This window comes from Cryptomeria japonica, chromosome 10 (genome assembly GCF_030272615.1).
Source record: "Cryptomeria japonica chromosome 10, Sugi_1.0, whole genome shotgun sequence".
NCBI classification, from domain to species: Eukaryota; Viridiplantae; Streptophyta; class Pinopsida; order Cupressales; family Cupressaceae; genus Cryptomeria; species Cryptomeria japonica.
In genome coordinates, this window is record NC_081414.1 from 305172242 (window position 1) to 305185086 (window position 12845).

The following is a 12845-nucleotide window of genomic DNA, read 5'->3' on the forward strand; positions in this document are numbered from 1 at the left end:
AAATGCTGGGATTAAGGAGTATACAATTCCTTATAATCCTCAACAAAATGGAGTGGCAGAGAGGAAGAATAGAACTATTGTAGAAGCTGCTAGAGCTATGATGTATGATCAAAACTTAGAAACTTCTTTTTGGGTTGTGTTGACGTGTATTTTGTACACAATCATACACAGAATAAAATACCCAAGGGTACCTTATCCTCTCTTGAATAAAGCCTCTGATTGCTGAAGATGTCGCAAAAAAGGATCAATCAGGGTGACTCCAATGTTCTTTTATGTAGGGTCTCTACGTGTGGATAAGCACCAGTGGTCGTTGTGAATGCTGTTTCATCAAGGGGCCTTACGTCCTCCGAGCTGTAGGAACAGGATTTCCCTAAACTAATAAGTTCTCAAAAGATCAAAAGGTAGGGTTTGCAAGGGATAAATTCTAATCTAATCCTAAGAATGACCCAATGTAGGCTAGACTTGGTAAGATTCTACCAATTTCAATATTGCCATGAAATAACAACCCAACTGAAATTGATGCGATCTTCTAAGGTAACAAATGATTTTTCAATTCATCAAGGATCATAGACACTACCACAAAGGCAGATATCCAAAGCTCAATGACGATTGAAGGTTTAAGTAATTCAAGTCTCTCTAGTTGACCACACAAGGCGTTCCTACAATCAGTAAGAAGCTAGTGGTTTGGAATGTGAATCTCACCAAAGATCAAGCCCAACACTTAGTCCTTCAAACTTAAATACTACTTCGACTGAGAATGATTCAAGAAAACAAACAACCATGAAGATAGCCACAAGAATTGCAATAAAACACCATAACTTCAATATTTTATTGATCCCAAAGCTAAAATAGACAACAATTGCTTGAAATTCTTTCTTCAAAACTCAATCTTGCTACAAAATAACTTTCTTCTCTCCAAAAGCTCTAATCTTCTAACTATTTCTTATTGCTCACTATTTCTAATTACAAAATAAAAATGAATGAGGGTATATATAGCATCCTCAATTACAATGAACGGCCCAGATCAAAAGAAGATCAACGGCTGAGATTCTGACACCTAAACCCTAATTAGGGTTTGATTACAAAAGTTCCCTTTTTATTGAACAATATTAAATGCATAGCCAAATATTTAATTGGCACAAAAATCTAGGAAACATAGACCAATGATAATTAAGGTGCCACATCATCTACAACAACCTCTCTTCTAGAACCTTATTCCCTTTCCAATGCTCCTTTTTAGCATATGCAATGAATCTGGACACGATTCCCTCAATCTCAGCAATAGGAATCTCGGGAAGATTCCTCATTCATTCCTCCAAGTGAATAATCTGATCAAAGGCCTTGAGAAGAGCTGCGTCCCATTCAGGTTCGAGTTCCTTGATTTTCTCAATCAGGAGCATAGTAGCAAGCATTTGATCCCTTTGCTCATCTGTGATAACATTCTCATCTTTGCAAAAGATGACCTTGACCCTTTCTTCCAACTCTTGAAGATCCACATCTATCTCAACTTCGATCCTTTTGCCAAGGATAGTACATTAAACCCCAAACACCTTGTCTTGGATTGGATGGATGACCTCCTCCACTTGGTTGCATTTGGCGCTGGTGTCCTCAAAAAGAACTTCCTTCATCTGGAGTAAGGTTGACCACTGGAGTAAATTATGAGCTCCTCCATCCATTATCTTTTCTTGTGCTAAGGTCTTCCTTGGTGTTTGCCTGATTACTTGAAGAACAGGAATGATAACATCTTTAGTATGAGCAAAGGCGGCTACTGTTATCATTAGGTTGTGGATGATCTCAAGGACCTGGATAGCCCGATGAATGGTCTACATCATTCTTGTTGCAAACTCAATGGCAACTGTATGGGATTTGTCAATCCAAGAGCTCATAAGCTGGACCAAGCTCTTAACTTTCTCTGCTTCACCAACTGATTCAAGGGGAAGTGCTTGCACAGGAGATACTGCTGGATCCTGACGTCCCAAAGGCTGACTGAGGTGGCTAAAGTAGCCTCTCCAAGCACCTCTCTCTCTCTCAAGTTTTCTATTCTTTTCCATTTCTTCTCTAGGCTTGTCTTTAAGTGCCTCAAATGAATCAGTGGCCTCATCTAGTGTCTGCTCGGCTGTGAGTGGACCAAGCTCAATGGTTTCTACATCATATTCTTCTGCAAGGATTTCACCCTCGTACTTGTCCACTGCCGGTGTAGCTATCTGCAACTTCTTGGATCCTGTCTCATCCCTGATCATCTTGGACATCTTGGTAGCCTTCCTTCTTTCTGTCACTTCCTGAGAATTTCCAACAAGGCTTTCTAAATCAATTACATTATCTTCATCTTCGATCACAATCACCCTTGTTAGTCTCTCCTTCAACCAATCTGGAATGGCAGACCTTGTCTCTCTAACTTGTATTTCTTTAGGTAGTGGCTCTTCTTTCCGGAGAGGAGACATCGCTTCATCATCATTCTTGTCTTCATGTAGCTCATTGACCTGGGGAGATGGACTTGATGAACGTTGAGATGCCTGTCCTTCTCCATGTTTATCATTCTGAACCATTGATTCCATAGATTCCTCCACTTCAAGTGTCCTCTTCTCTTGTCGAGAAGATGTGCCAGATGAGCAATCTTGATTGGCTTCTTGCTTCTTCTTGGAAGATTCTCTTTTCTCAGGTCTTTCCTTCCTCTTCGCACCTCTAGGATGAGGATTGCCTTCACTTACGCTTCTGGGGTGAGGATTGCCTTCGCTTGTGCTTCTAGGATGAGGATGGCCTTCACTTGCGCTTGCTCCTTCTGCCGACCTTTCCTCCAAAGTAAAAGTCATAGGTATGTTTTGCTCTCTCAACTTTTGATGTTGCACATCAACCCATCTGCGAGTACAGGACAAAACTGGGGCCATCAAAGCTTTTAAGTCCACAACCTCAGGTTCATTCCAATCTATCTTTACTGCCTTGTCCTCTCTATCATAGGATGACTGGAGGTGCCTGCCACTGTCCTGAGCTTGATCGGCCACTCTGTAAACTTTGCATTTCCGAATGAAATCCAAAGGCAATATGGAATGCATCTTTCTTTTCACTTCTAAATCATCTGAGAGATTCATCCAAAAGTCCTCTACCTGACATTCATGCTTGTATTTTCTACCAACTGTCTCTTCTATATACCCATAAGGATCAAAACTCTCCCTCAATGAAAAGAATGAAAATGAATATAAGGCCAACTCTCTTTCCGCTTCATCTAAAGCTAGAGCATTAGGACATACCTCAACTGAATTCCCTAGTATGATAGGTACAGGAATCCCATTTCCATGCCTGTGTCTGAATGCCTTCGCATAAGCTGCCAACTGCCTAGTCACCTCAAGTAGTACTATCCTGTTTGTCGGATATCTTGGCAACATATATGGAGGTGAAGGACACCCATGAACTCTAATATATGTAAACTTCTGGAATTGGATAAACCAGGCACCATACCTCTTTACAAGTTCTTGTGCCTCCTGAGATAGCCGATTATGAATCCCGCCTTGCAGTGTCCTGGTGATGTTCATTGTGAAGGTATCATTGATTAACTTGTAGTTACTTCCTGGTGGATGATGCAAATGAACATAAGAGTCACAAACTCTGACTTCTCCAGGTCCTCTTCCAATCACTCCTCTGTGGGGTAGTCCTGCATATTCAAAACTCTTGATCAAGGCATACATGATGTACGAGCTCATGTGGAAGGATTTAGTAGCCTTCAGTCTTCTCAACTGCACGTCCAAGCAATGGCTAATAATTCTAGCCCAATGAATTGTTCCTTTTCCTTGAACTATCACTTGGATGAAGAAGAACATCCACTTCTCAAAATAGAAGGCTTGAGGAGCCCCTGTAACTCGATTAAGTAAGGTTATCAAATCTCTGTACTCCTCCTGGAAGTCAATCCTATGTGGTGTGTTGGGAATCTTGCTTAGGCGAGGACGACTTTTGAGTAACCAATTCTTGTTGATGATGCTCAAGCAAGTGTCTGGATCATCCTCGTACATGGATCTAGCTCCTTCCAAGCTTTTGTAAATCATATCTTTATGTTCTGGTAGATGAAGAGCTTCACTGATAGCCTCATCTGAAAGATAAGCCAAAGTGTTTCCTTCCTTGGACACGATCGATCTTGACTGTGGGTCGTAATGGCGGGCACACTCGATCATCAGCTCATGGCACTGGATTGCTGGAGGGAAGCCGACCGCCTTGATAATGCCACTTTCAATTATTCTCCTTGCGACAGGTGATGGCTTTCCAATATAAGGGACCTCTCGAAACTTCTTCACACTGAAGTTTCCCAAGCTGGTATCTCCAATGTTGCTCCATTTTGACACGATCTTGGTCTCCATTTCTTCATTCCTTTGATCTTCCTTCATGAGGGCTGGACGACTGGTGGATGCTCCTGCCTTTGGGGTCGCCATCTTGACACCTACACAACATTTCATAATGAGCAATATACCTTGGAATGTAGAAATATAGATTGGATTTAAGCTTTAAATTTAGGAAACTTCATGATAAATCTTTGAATTATCATTTCCTAAATACGATTATGCAATTGGAAATTCAAAATTTCAAAATTTCAAAATTGGGCTAGGAAGATCTTCACCATACCTCTCTTTGAGAACTAGCTCTAAAAAAAGATGCAAAAATTAAGAAATTCGCTAGGCAAAATGAAGATCGAAGTCTTCTAGCAAATGCACCTCCTTCATCAACTTCACCACCTTGTGGGTCTTCAATGCCTTGAGGAAAACTCGCCCCACCTCTAACAAAATTCGCACTCCTCCTTGGTTCAAAATTTGCACTTCTCCTTGGATGAGATTTCGCTCCTTCTATTGCTTCTCCAAATCGCATTTAAACAATGATTGAATGATGGATCAAAATGTTTCAAAATACCTCCCTTATATAGGCGCTCATGCATTGCAATTGCCCATAGGCCGACTTGAAAAATAAGCCTAAAATAAATAAAAAATAAATAAAAGAGGAGGCCGACCTTTATTAAAATAACATCCCAAGCGCTCTCTTTTTTAATTTAATTTAATAATAATTAATTTAAATGCCTTTGTAATTAAAATTTCGATTTTTTAAAAGGCTAAATTAATTATTAAATGCCTTATGCGAACTCATTAAATGCCCATTTTAATTAAAATATATTCCAAAGTTTTAGCGGATTTAGCATTTAATGCAATTCAAAAAATTTGGCGTCTAAGCATGGGAGATATTTGGGACATCAACAACATCGCTCTGGTCCTTGGGAGAGGGACAGGAGTGCCCATGCATTTTAGCCTTGTATTTCTCGCTTTTCACGTTCAAAGTCTTATCCTGGACGTCCAAAATGGCCTTTTCGCTTGGAATCTTGAGTTTGATTTATTCCATCTATGGAAGGAGTGTATCTTAAAACATTTTCGCCCTAGTCCCTTGGTGAGGGACAGGAGCGATCCACCTTTTGCTCTTGGTTCTTGTCTTTTCCAATCGCCAATTCATGTTGCAGGGCAATCAATGATCTTCCTTGTTTGTTTTATGCATGCCAAACTCGTTTCTCCAATACCAAATGAGCTCTTCCAAGGATATTCGCCTTGGTCCTTCAGTGAAGGACAGGAGCGATTTTGTATTTGTGCTTAAGTTAGTCAATTTTTTAGGGTTGGTTCCTTGTTCATCGCCGTTCGAAAGACATTTTTGACTTTGTACAACCTTGCTTTGGTGTGGCTTTGGAAGGGAATGATTGTTTTTGTGAAAATCGCCTTGGTCCTTGAGTGAAGGACAAGAGCGCCATTTAGTTCTTGGTACAAACCCTTGATCGTGTCAACTTCCAATTGCCTTCAAGGCGAAAACGTCATTGCTTAATCCATCTTGAGTCTTGCAAACGAAAGTAACACTCCAAAATGTTAGGCAATAAGGCAAATTTGAAAATTTCGCTCTAGTCCCTTGGTGAGGGACAGGAGCGCCTTAGCCCATTTCATCAAGTTTTGTGGTTTTTTGTAACTTCGTTCTTCTTTGAAGCATTCCAAATATCATCGCCATCATGTGCCTTGGCTTGGATTCGACCAAATTTGGAAGGGAAGACTTTATAATGCATTTTTCGCCCTGGTCCCTGGGAGAGGGACAGGAGCGCCTTGGCCAATTTGGACTCCACTTGTGCTTTGCAATCTTTCAAAATTATCTTCAATGGAGCGATTATGCCTTCCTTTACTCCTCTCAAACGAAAAACGCGCTTTACCTTGGCCAGAAACTTGTCTTGAGGGAAAATCGCTCTGGTCCCTGGGTGAGGGACAGGAGCTTCCTTTAAAATCGCCTTGGTCCCTGAGAGAGGGACAGGAGCGCCTTAGCCAATTTGGATCGATTTTCTCCATTGTGGTCCATTCAAGTTATATTCAATGAGCAAAACATACTTTCCTTGTCCTTCTCAAATCGCGAAATCATTTAAATCTTGCAAGGATAAGGCAAACTTGGAATTCAAGCTCCGGTCCTTCAGTGAGGGACAGGAGCGATTTTGCAAATCCAAGCCTATTCGTCCTTTGTTAGGCTTCCAAACTATCTTCAACGGGCTAAAAATACCTTCTTTCATTCGTTTCAATCACAAAACTACTTCGTCCTTGTAAGAAAATTGCACTTTTTAGAAAATCGCTTTGGACCTTCAGCAAGGGACAGGAGCGCCTTTTTGCAACTTGGTATATTTCCTTGGTTGTCGACTACTCAAATTATATTCAATGGACAAAACATGCCCTCCTTGATCTCTTCCAATCAAAAAATTGTCTTGGTCCTGCAAGGACAGTGCAAATTTGAAAATCAAGCTCCGGTCCTTCAGTGAAGGACAGGAGCGCCTTTGGTCCTTAAGGTCAAGTCTTTACAATTTTCATCTCAAACTTCCTTTGCTGAGAAAGATATCATCATTTTGCAAGCTATGAACAAAAGTCCAAATCCAAAAAAATGTCTAAGAAGGTGTGTTTGAAGAAAATCGCTTTGGTCCCTGGGTGAGGGACAGGAGCGATTTGTCCTTGCTGGGCCAAAAGTTCAATCTTTTGTTGCCAACGACAAAGTCTGGATACTCCTTCATGCTCATTTCATCTTTCCTCGCGTCCTTGATGCTTTAGTTCGATCAACCAAGGCCCAAAATGATCTAAGAAAACCATTTCGCCCTGGTCCTTCAGTGAGGGACAGGAGCGATTTGGTCTTAAACTTTAAAAACTTGTCATTTTGAGTCCTCAAAATCTTCAAAACCTTCGATTCACGTTTGATCATATCCCCTGGCGACCCTGCACAAAACAATTAAGACAAGTCAATAACCAAGATGCACAAAATATTAATTTCGCCCTGGTCCCTGAGAGAGGGACAGGAGCGATTTTGCCCTTATAAGCCAAAGTATCAAAAATTTAGGTCTTCAAATCACTTCATCATGCAGGGCTAAGTCATCTTCAAGTCCAGGAATCGGTTACCTTGCTTCCAAAATTTGGTTAGAGTTTGCCCAGACAAAATGAATAATTCCATCATTAAAATGCTAACCCCTAGACCTAACTTGAATTTGCCCTCAAAATCCTAACTTGACCCATCCTGAGACATACTCAACTTCCTGACAGACTCAAGCTATTTCAAAATTGCAATCTCCGTGAGGATGCTTAATAATCATTCAAAATTAGACTGGACTCGGCTTGAAAATATCAAAAGGCAACTCCTAAGGCTTAACCCTAGTCCAGACGACTCACTCACTTACTCAAAATCCTAAAAGCGGAGAGAAGAACAAGCAAAACAAAAGCAAAAAGAGGGGGTCCCCATTTTAATGGGGCGATGTGTGAAATGGTCACAACAGGTTGAAGCCTCTAGTACTGCTGTATATGTACAAAATAGAAGTCCTCACTCTCTCCTAGATGACAAAACCCCTGAAGAAACCTTCACTGGAGTTAAACCTGATATAATTCACCTAAGAATCTTTGGATGCCCAGTCTATATTCATATAACTAAAGAGAAAAGATCCAAATTAGAACTCTCAGGCAAAAAAGGCATATTTGTAGGTTATAGTGAAATATCTGAAGCCTACAAAATCTATATACCTGGACAAAGACAAATTGAGTTAAGTAGAGATGTTATATTTGAGGAAGATATTGCTTTTAGAAAATCTAGAAGTACTCAAGAGTTAGAAGACCTAGAATCTCCTCTAAACATGGAAGAGGATCTTGCTCCTGAGATTTAGAGGGAGACTCAAGAAGTAATAGAAAATGAAGGACAAAATGAACTCATGGATCTTGCAAATGAAACTAGAGGTACTCATATGAATCGAAAAAGGCCACTTTGGGCAAGAAAAATGATTCAAGAAGCTAAAGACTATGTAGCACCACAAGGGACCTTCAAGGAAAGCAAAAGACCTCACAGGTTTTCCAGCAATGTTGCCTTGATGAGTGAGATCATCAAATCAGAGCCTTCCAGTGTCAAGGAGGCCATTGAAAATCAAGTATGGAAGGATGCTATGACAGAAGAGTATCAATCCATAATTGAGAATGATGTTTGGGACATTGTGCCCCGACCTAAAGACAAATCAGTAGTATCCTCAAAATGGCTTTTCAAAATCAAACATGCGCTAGATGGCAACATTGAGAAATACAAAGCACGATTTGTAGCCAGAGGTTTCTCTCAGAAGGAAGGGATTGCCATATGGCAGCATTGAGAAATACAAAGCACGATTTGTAGCCAAAGGTTTCTCTCAGAAGGAAGGGATTGACTATGAAGAGACTTTTGCCCCAATTGCCAGATATACTTCTGTTAGAGCTGTCATTGCCATTGCTGCATCTTAAGGATGGAAGATTCATCAGATGGATGTGAAGACAACTTTTCTGAATGCGATAATAGAAGAAGTATACTTAGAGCAGCCTGAAGGGTTTGTCATACATGGAAATGATGCATATGTATGCAAGTTGAAGAAAGCCTTATATGGGCTCAAACAGGCCCCTCAAGCTTGGTATGAAAGAATAGATAAATATCTTCTGGGCTTAAACTTCTTCAAGAATGGTGCAGATCCGAATTTGTACTTCAAGGTAATAAATGGTGAAATGTTGATTCTCATTTTATATGTTGATGACTTATTAATTACAGGAGAAGATCACCTAATTACCAAATGTAAGCAAGACCTTGCTTCAGAGTTTGACATGAAGGACTTGGGTCTTTTACATTATTTCCTTGGTTTAGAAGTTTGGCAACAAGTAGATCGCATCATTCTAAATCAAGGAAAATACACTATTGACATTTTGAAAAGATTTGGAATGATGGAATGCAAACCTATGTCTACTCCTATGGAAACAAACTTGCACAAATTAAAGGAAGCAACAACAGAATCAGAATTTGCAGATCCTACCTTATACAGGCAAATTATTGGGTCCCTAATGTATTTGGTTAACACCAGGCCTGACATTTGTTATTCAGTTAATGCACTTAGTCAATTTATGTGTGAACCAAAGGAGATACATATGGTTGTAGTGAAGCATATTCTGAGATACCTACGTGGTACTATTGGGTATGGTCTTAAATATACTAATGTTGATCTAGATCTTCATGGTTACATTGATTCAGATTGGGCTGGAAGTTGGTAGACAGGAAGAGCACATCAGGGTGCTGTTTTAGCCTAGAATCAGCTATGATTTCTTGGATCAGTAGGAAACAATCCTCAGTAGCACAGAGTTCTACAGAAGCCGAGTACATTGCAGCTTCCATGGGAGCAGTATGGCTAAGGAAACTCCTTGTGGGGTTGTTTAGACAACCTTTGAATCCTACTATCATCCATTGCGACAACCAGAGTTGTATAAAGCTTTCAGTAAATCCAGTGTTTCATGACAGGTCTAAACACATTGAGATTCCTTATCACTATGTTAGAGACATGGTTGAAAGGAATGTGATTTAGCTGAAGTATGTTAGTACAGGCGAACAGACTGTAGACATTCTCACCAAACCTCTATCCACGACAAAGGTTGAGCACTTCCGGGATAAACTTGGTATGGTTGGAAATATAAGTTAATTTGAGAATAAAATCTAAATAATTTAAATTCTGTTGTACTAAAAGGTGTTTAATGTGTAAACCCTTTGTCATGTGTGAGACTCGATGACTGCTTGGGCCTTGTGAACATTTTTGAAAGATGACGATTTTTCAAAATGAACACTTGTATATGGTTGATATTGTAAAGTGACGACTTTGCAATATTTTAATACAGATGCAAAAGCATATGGATTTCAAAGAATCGATGTTGTTCAATTAATCAAGGAGACAAAGCTCCTTTAAATAGAGTTACAAAGACGATGTTTCTAAAAGAAACAATCGTTAACTAGAGGCGAAATTAGAAACAACTTAAATGATCATTAATAACACAGAGAGAAAGATATTATTCTAATACCCTCCCTTAATGGTCATCGTTCTAACTACCAAGAGAAATAACAGAGAAGGTTGCCCCCTTCTTCTCAAAACACGCTGCAACAGAAGACAAGAGCCTGCCACTAACTCTGCCACTTGAGATGAGTCTGCCACCAACCCTCCCAGAAACTGCAGAACTTCTGGAGATACCCAAAACAACACCAACCGTCCAACCTGATGTTGGAGAACTGTTCCTACCTGTAACTAGAGACACACCAAGAACAGTTGTCACGATTTTGAGGAAAAAATCGGCAAACCCTCCAAACTATTGCAGATGAGCAAGATGCCCGAAAATAGACTGCAAATAAGAGACTAGTGTAGATGTTCGCACAACTCCAGGTGTGACTAAAAACAGACTGCAGCAAAGTACAATTTTTGAGGAAAAAATCATAAACCCTCCCATGATTTTTTTTTTACAAGGATAAAATATTTAAAAACCCATAGATAATTTTTTAGGACAAAATTATTAAAACCCATCAGAATTTTTTTAGGTAAAAAAATATTAAAAACCGAAACAAACATCAATACCAATAAGCCATCTTCATGCTTTTCGAGGCATGAAAAACAAGGTACTAAGAAGATGCTAAGTGCACAAAACTTGACTGCCTTCCAACATCAAGTTGGTCAATGACGCCATCTTGCACATTTCCCAATGCATGGAAAACAAAAAAACTGAGAAGAGGCGTTGGCATGAAATTCAAAAAATTCGAATCCCAATGTAGAAACAGAGGCAGATGCAGGTACAAACTTCAAAAAATGAAGTACGACGGGCACGAATTTCAAGAAAAAAATTTCGGTTGGCCTAGAAAAATCCGAAGACAACCCAAAAATCCTTGCGAAAAACCCAGAAAGAATCTGCTGTCGGAATCTGGATCCGCTGGCTCGAAAATGGAGGCACCCAAAAAATTCTGACGACCCAATTGAGATCTCGAAAAACCCACCACAAATCTGTGCTCAGAAATTTTTTTCGACTGAATCTGGAGGGTCGAAACCCTAGCCGAAAATGCAGATTTCTGTCCAAAAATGGCTGAAAAAATTTGCAGGCGGGAAAAAAATCGTGTCCCGTAGTTGCGCGAAATGCAGGAGAGGGCAGAAAATAGCCAGAAAACCCTAGTAGCTGCAGCCAAAACGAACTGCCAAAGTAGCAATTTCGAATAAACAAAGAAATTTTTCAAAAAAAACTGTTAAATTGAAAAATTATTTCGAAATTAACCAAGGCTCTGATACCATAATATAGATGCAAAAGCATATGGATTTCAAAGAATCGATGTTGTTCAATTAATCAAGGAGACAAAGCTCCTTTAAATAGAGTTACAAAGATGATGTTTCTAAAAGAAACAATCGTTAACTAGAGGCAAAATTAGAAACAACTTAAATGACCATTAATAACACAAAGAGAAAGATATTATTCTAATATATTTAACATCACTATCATGCTGGATATCATGAGACTTGATATCTATGAACATGTCATGATAGTTAGCATCTCTGTAGATATTATGGTGGGTATCATGAGACTTGATATCAATGGATAACCATAATAGTTGAGATAATCATGGTGGATATCATGTGACGTAATATTCATGGATATGCCATGATTTATATCCCTATGATAGGTATCATGTGACGTGATGCCAGTGCACATATCATAGTATATATATATATATATATATATATATATATATATATATATATATATGAGAGTCATGGCAAATATCATGTGACTTGATATTTGTGTACATGCCATATCTCTCAGATATCACGGTGAGGTGATATTATTGGATCTACTATGTTCTGGATAGAATTAATCCTCCCTAGCTAAGAAGGAGTGTTAATGTTTTGTAGCTTCGGTCAGATAATTCTAATCGATGAAATCAAATGCTTAATTGGCCTATTGGCCTTAAGCATTTGATATCTATCCTCTACATGTATTAATCCATTATTTGCATTATGTATTTAATAAGATTCTTGCTTAAATATTAAAATTGAAATATGATTATGAATTAATCATATGTATATATTTAATAATGTATAACCATACATTATTAAATATACACATATAATTAATTTGATTGTATCAAATAACATTTAATCATATGCTTATTGATATTTACTATCGATCAGATTATGTGCGTTTAGCAAATCATATTAACAATGTAACAAATGCAAATTGGTTACTAATAATTTTTCGACTACATTACATTACGTATCGACGTGTTCTTACACGGCCGAGAGACATGTCTCTACGTGGACATGATCCACGTAGAGGTATGCCTCTATGAAGGCATGTCTCTATGAAGGCATGTCTCTCTCCCTATATAAGGAGGGAGACAATCGTATTGTGGACGTACAGAATAATTACAGTGCAGAAACAATATCGACTGCCTCCCTGAATGTTGCAGGCCATTTGTTGTTGGAAATTTAATATATTAATCGATTCCATCATCATGTAAATTTGCAATAAGAT

At 39.0% G+C, this 12845-nt stretch overlaps 1 protein-coding gene across 3 annotated transcripts in view; it reads left to right on the forward strand.

The window, feature by feature from the left end:
* The window catches only part of LOC131078950 (uncharacterized), a 105433-nt gene that overhangs the window by 20555 nt on the left and 72033 nt on the right, over positions 1-12845 (forward strand). The gene's annotated exons all lie outside the window — the stretch shown is intronic.